The 6339-nt window shown below is 41.7% G+C and overlaps 1 protein-coding gene across 16 annotated transcripts in view; it reads right to left on the bottom strand.

The window, feature by feature from the left end:
• The window catches only part of BBX (BBX high mobility group box domain containing), a 141403-nt gene that overhangs the window by 110698 nt on the left and 24366 nt on the right, over positions 1-6339 (bottom strand). The window lies entirely within an intron of this gene.

Genomic DNA, 6339 nt, shown 5'->3' with positions numbered 1-6339 from the left:
CTGCTCTTGCAGCTGGAGGAAACTTACTGCGCGTTAAAAACAACACACGGTGGTGTCTTCTAAAAGATCCGTGTTTTGTGCGTAACTAACTTATTTTGACGAAGTTATAAAAACAAAAAAAAAACCCCAAATCCAAAAAACCAAACAAAAAGGCGTGGGGACATTCTTTAGGAAAACAGCTTCAAGAACTGCAAGGCTTTCAGGCTAAAATTCAAACTGACACCGAGCTGGGTTTTAACTCGGTAACAGCACCTCCCGCCCTGTACGAACCTTCTCCCTCAAAGGCATACGCCAGCCCCACCAAGGCCCCCCATCCCGGGGGACGGCAGGCCACGGCAGCTGGCTCCCCCCAGCAGGACCGATCCTGCTCCACAGCGTGGGACTCCCCCGCCTGCCCTCCTGGCCTCCGCAAGGGCCGGGCTGCGTCTGCCGCTTGCCGTGCTGTCCCCATGTTCCCCAGGAGTGAGGTTTGTTCGTATCATTAGGATGGCATTACAACACCCACATAAAATGGAGCACTATATAACATTTTGAACAAACGTGAGCTTGGAAAACAAAGTGTCGAGGTAAAGCCAAAAAGATACAAGGTGAGGTGAACTGACTACCATGGGAGCCATCAGCCTTTGTTTCAAAGGAAGAATTAAAACCCATAACAGAAAACAGCATGTCAGTGGATCTTCCTAACACTCACACAGCCAGGATCTGATCTATACCTCTCAGCCAAAAGCAGACGATCCCTATGCGTTCATTTTTTTTCTAAATGAGACTGCGGAGATAACCATGAAGAGTATTCCTGCTTTGACGCCTGTCTTGCTCTGTTTCAGGTCTGAATATTTTGCCTCATTAGCTCTGCACAGCAAGATCTGCAGATATTTTGCACTGGTGGGGTACATGGGACCAAAACAAAACACGACACTAAATCAATTTAAGTCAAGTTCTTACACTTTTGAAAATCCTGTCTGATGTCCTCCATACTAGTACTGACAGGAGAAAGGAAAAGAGAAGCAAGGTGGCCAGCCAATTTTCTCTCTACCACTTCTTTCATATAGTTTCTCTTGTCTGCTCAATATAAGAACCTGTAGCATGCCTTTAATTCACATTTGGAAGATTCATTTCCAGCAGATTATGAAACCCAGCAACTTGCAACAAAGCGTTTAGTGACTCCTTTGAAATTCACTGTGCCATGTTCACTTTTTGATACTGCTCCAAAGTATGTCTTATACTTGGTCTGCCATCAAATCCAGACTGAACTGGAGACATAATCACACCTCTGTCCCTGCCTCTCTGCAGAGCCCGATGGCCTTCACTTTCACGAGCAGACAGACAGGACCCTTGCCTTCATCTTCAGCCTTCCCATTTCACAGCCTAGCTCTGTTGCCTGCAGTTACTCCTCAGGCTGCAAGCTGAAGGTCAGTGACGCAGACATACACCCCTATCTACAGCTACTCTGATGGAGTAGTCAGCTCCGAGCGAGTGGATGCACAGCCTCATCGCAGCAGCATCTGCAGGTGCTGCAGCAACACCAGCAGAGCCACAGGGAGACTAAAGGCAGCCTAAACCTCAGCACGCAGGCTAGGCCAGCCAGTGTACGAGCAGCAACACAACAGATCCTATTCACCTTAATCTTAATGCCATTTCCGCACTGGTGGCCGTGTAGTTTTGCAGCTTTATCCCTTTTTGTTCATATACTAAGACACTCTAGATTCACTCTCAGAAGAACTTATTCATTCTTTTCAGGGAAACTATTAGTACTGAAGTGACATACAGCTGTTTCCTTACTAGGAAGACCTATAGTTTAAAGCCAGAACTATATCAGAACTGGGAATGTAATTTATACACTCAGCTGAACAGATTTAGTGAGTATTAAAACCAAGAATCCACAAACCTGCACGAGATATTGTGCTGGTGGTAGTGTGTGGACAACAGGCAAGGTAAGAGCTCAACTTAAGAGAAACAGCAAAGATATTCCCAAACCTCTTCTGATGTAATTACTATTACATCTTCTCTTCAAATCAAAACCAATACCTGTACAGCATCACTCACAGCTCTGGGAGTCCACCACACCAGGGATAAATGATCTCACAAGCCCTCTCCAACCCCAGATCACTCTGTGTATTTCAGAGAAGCTGTCTCCTACCTCCTTCATCGAAGGGAGATTCTACAGCACTGAGTACTGGTTTTCCCCCACTACTCAAATTGATATTCAGTTTTGAAAGAGCACTTCTCAGTTCTCACAAATACTGGCCAGGTATGTTGTTGCTACAGTGTACTAGCCTCCTTCCTCCTCTCTACTTCTTCAGTTCAAGTACGCATGTATGCCAGGGAGAGTATTTCATTAGATACAGAAGAGCAATCTCTGGCACTCTTGACATGACAGTCAAAGACAATTTACTCCAGCAACAAGAAAACACCAAAAGCACTTGAAAAAGAAAAAGTATTCTTAGTTAGTAAACGAAAAAATCATTAACCAATTTATGAGGTTGACTAACAAATCACTTAAGGCACATCTTCAATTTCAGTCTATCTTGACTTAGTAACAAACTAAAACACTCTCACACCTGGTTTTAAGCAAGTTGCTATTATTTTGCAAACAATTCTTGTAAGTGTTCTGAAAGACCCTCCTCTAGCAGCCCACTTCAGTCTTTTACTATTGAAAGCACTTTATTCTTAAGATGACAGGTCATACAAAGAAAAAGTTGGAGACACTGGCTAACGTATTGCATTGTTTTTAGTACAAAAAGCTCCACTTCTTTAACACTGCCTTTCTACGCAAGAAACTTCCTTGAGAAGCTAGAGTAGCATCTGCTTGTACTTCAAGTAATTATTCTCTGCTTCTTTGCCCCTCCTAAGTCTCCTTGACTGAGGTCATCAAAATAACAAGTACATTTTAAAATCAAAGTTTACCATTTGTAGGATTTCAGGGGCAGGACTCTGAAAGTCATTATTAGGCAACCATTCTTCTCAAAGTGAAACAGTTTGTGCTTAACACTACTAAACAGTTAGATTCTCTCATTATCTATGCTGGCTAGTGTTATTACCCTGTCCAGAGGTCTCTGACTTCAGTATACATACAGAGTTAGATCAGCAGTTATTACACTGCAGTCATTACTTCCTACAGGTCTGCAAAAGTAGCTAAGAAGATTAGTCCGTTGTTGGTAGGCTTACATTCATTTTTCAGGCATCTGTATCCTCTACAGGACACTTTTTTTAGTGGTTTTAAAGTAATTAAAAAAAAAAAGTTGAAAACCCACTGCTTTAAATTGTGTCAGCTTTATTCTCGCAGGGAAAATACAAATGTTTTGGAAGCTTGAAAATGGTCATGAAAAGGGATCATCTAACGTATAATAATCCTTTAGCTACTAGACAAGATAAAAACCTACCTCAGAAAGAAGGCATGAAGTAAGAAGCAGCAAGTACCTATAAGGGTACGTGCTTGTGTGCTTCAAACTCATTCACATACACTTACAAGTCCAGGCACTTTCAGTCAAGTAGTTATTCTGTACTGTTTTAACACTAACTTGAAATTTTTGTAATCCTTAAACTACGGTTGACAAAGTTCATTTATACGTGACAGTTTCTGAGCCCTCATCCCCTACATTAAAGGCAAGTGGAGATTAGGCACCAAACTGTCTCTATATTTATTTAAAACAAGCCAACATGGAGATAGTTTGATCACAAGCTTATTCATTCCATTGGTACATCCATCTTCTCCTGAACTGACAGGATGACTTCTCCTGGCTTGTTACTCTGGTACTTTATCAGCATTAAAGTTATTTAGAAAGTGACCAAGATGGGGAAGACCTGGTGAAAGAAGATACAAAGGGAAAAAAGTAACACTGATTAATCTTGCATGGTTGAAAGCTTTCTCCTGCTAACCAGCAAGGAAATATAACAGCAAAGAATCAAACAAACAAACATTTTGAGAGCATAATTACAATGCTCCAAAACTTAACTGGGAAGTGATGGGCAGCGAAGACATTCAAACAATTCCCCAATCAATCGAATTTGCAATAACAGTCTCCTATTGTAATCTTGCCTCCTGTAAAATTCACGGAAGAACTGTGCTTGCATACACATACAGATATTGCAGCAATATCAATAAATTATAATCTCCACTGAAGCCCATATTTTATTCCAATCCCATGAAGAAATACAATATTAATCACTAAATCTAAACAAACTCACTACTCAGCTCAAAACGGATACAATCTCCCAAGCACTTATAAAAAACTCTGCAATACCACACAGTTAATATAACACTAAACAGAAAAATTAATTCATAAAACATTCCAGAAAACACCATCAATCTGTGTACTCAGAAAAAGCAGACTCACCATTTCAACGATTCCTAGATCTCAGCACTTCTTAGAAGTTGTATCAAATATTTTCATATATACACACGCACACACAAAAGCTTTCTGAGCTACATAGTACGCTAATAGCATACACGCAACAGCAGATTTCCATTACCAGAAAGCCACTGCCCTGTTACCTGCTACACACACCCACACATCACAAGTGTCAGAACAACTTCAGGTAGAGATGTCATGCATAAATAACGTGTAAATACCCAAGCCAAAAATCCTACCACAAGCAGTGTGCTGTTATCCCTCCCCCACACCGTTATCCTGAGAAGTTAAATCCCAGTTCTTCTCTGCTATAGGTGGAAGGAGCTCAGATACTACATACGATGTGGCAGAGTAAAATCCTAACACTGTTGCCCCCTTTTAACCTTTATTACCAGAACGAGATACTGGCAAGTTTAGAGATGCAAAAGTTTACTTCTCACAATGTAAGATCACACATTACCTATAGCACAAAACCCCCACTGCGTTTCCAATATCATCATTTCTTAAAATTAGGAGGGTTTTGTCTAGGTTTTGCTTTAAGAATAATGAGAGCTGTTCTCCATGAGATTAAAATGCAAAACAGATTTTTAAAAAGAAAACCGCATTAGTATAATCTTCTCTATTTTCTAGCTCTTCTATCAGAAACAATTTATTAGAAAGACACATACTTTGGTTTTTTTGATACAACCCAGTTTTCTTCCTAGATGTACTGCTGCAATGTTCTGTAAACATATTCTTAAAAGAGATGCAAAGGTTCAAAAGGCAGTTGCAAAGAAAGCTATTTCACTCTGCTAATTTGCATCGGTTTATGGTTCCTATCCTCCCTCGTAGATGGAAAACTAACTGTAATAAAACATCAAGCCCAAGTAGAAACAGCCACTATACACAACTATTTATTTGAATGATTTTCTTTAGAGTATACGTAATTGTCTTTACAGAATCCTTCAGTGTTTAGGCCAAATATTGTCATCTTTTCTTCAGGAAAAAAACCTTCCTCCAGCTTCACACCTCATTCACCAAGTACTTCATTGAATTCAAATCTTGATGCATACAAAAATAAATATTTCAAATTTAATTTATTTTAACAAAATGCTCAAAGCCCACTATGGCAGCCTGAGTTCTGCATTCAGGATACACTTGTGATTTTCTACAGGTTACAGTACAGCTTGCAGATTAGAAAGTCCAAGTTTGGCACTTATTTGAGTATTAAGATAGTGATCAAGTGCTATTTAAGACTTCAGCATCAGAACTAGAGCTCAGATTTTTGGAGCTTGGGCTCACTGGTATCACATTTGCCGAAATCCTGAAGCTTAGCTTCGTGTGGGGCTGTATTCTATGATCTGTTTGTTTTAGATTTAAGGGCCAAAAAAGTGACAGACTTCTGTAGGCAAGGGAAGAAGTTGGGGAACAAAGTGGGCAAGATTTAGAGAACAGGCAAGTGACTTAAGAAATGTGTTTTGTCCACATCTGTGGACAGCTGGCGGCTGTGCCAGCTACGGCACGAGATAAGATCAGTCTCTGTGGCAACACCAAGCGAGAGAGGGAGCGAGCACGGAGAAGAGGTCAGGTCCCTGCAGGTGGGCTGCCATCCCATTCTTGGCATTTCCAGGTTATATTTTCCTCCATAAATGTGCTTTCGGAAAAGCGAGCAGGGCAGCAAAAATGGCAGGGAAATAATTTTCATTCAGTTTTACTTAAGAGCAAACCCAGCCTGACCTTTAACTGTCCTTACACTGTTTTAACCTATGGCTTCTCTTCCACCTCCACAGCCTCCCCTCCTGCCCTTGCCTGCTGGTGAAGGGGGCCTGGCCCAGCCCGGGCACCCCACCCTGCCCTAGGGTGCCTGTCCCACCACAGGGGTACACCAGCACACACCACAGCTTTAGCGACAGCCGGGCCTGGCACAGCCACCCCTGTGAAGCAGAACTGCTAGGAGGATGGCTAGCCCCAGCCAAGGCCATCGTGGCTGTGAGCAAGGACAGAGGACTCC

Source organism: Egretta garzetta, unplaced genomic scaffold (assembly GCF_000687185.1).
Source record: "Egretta garzetta isolate BGI_Z169 unplaced genomic scaffold, ASM68718v1 scaffold367, whole genome shotgun sequence".
Taxonomy (NCBI): Eukaryota; Metazoa; Chordata; class Aves; order Pelecaniformes; family Ardeidae; genus Egretta; species Egretta garzetta.
Note: the sequence above shows the minus strand (reverse complement) of the source record. Positions and strands in the feature narration are given on the sequence as shown.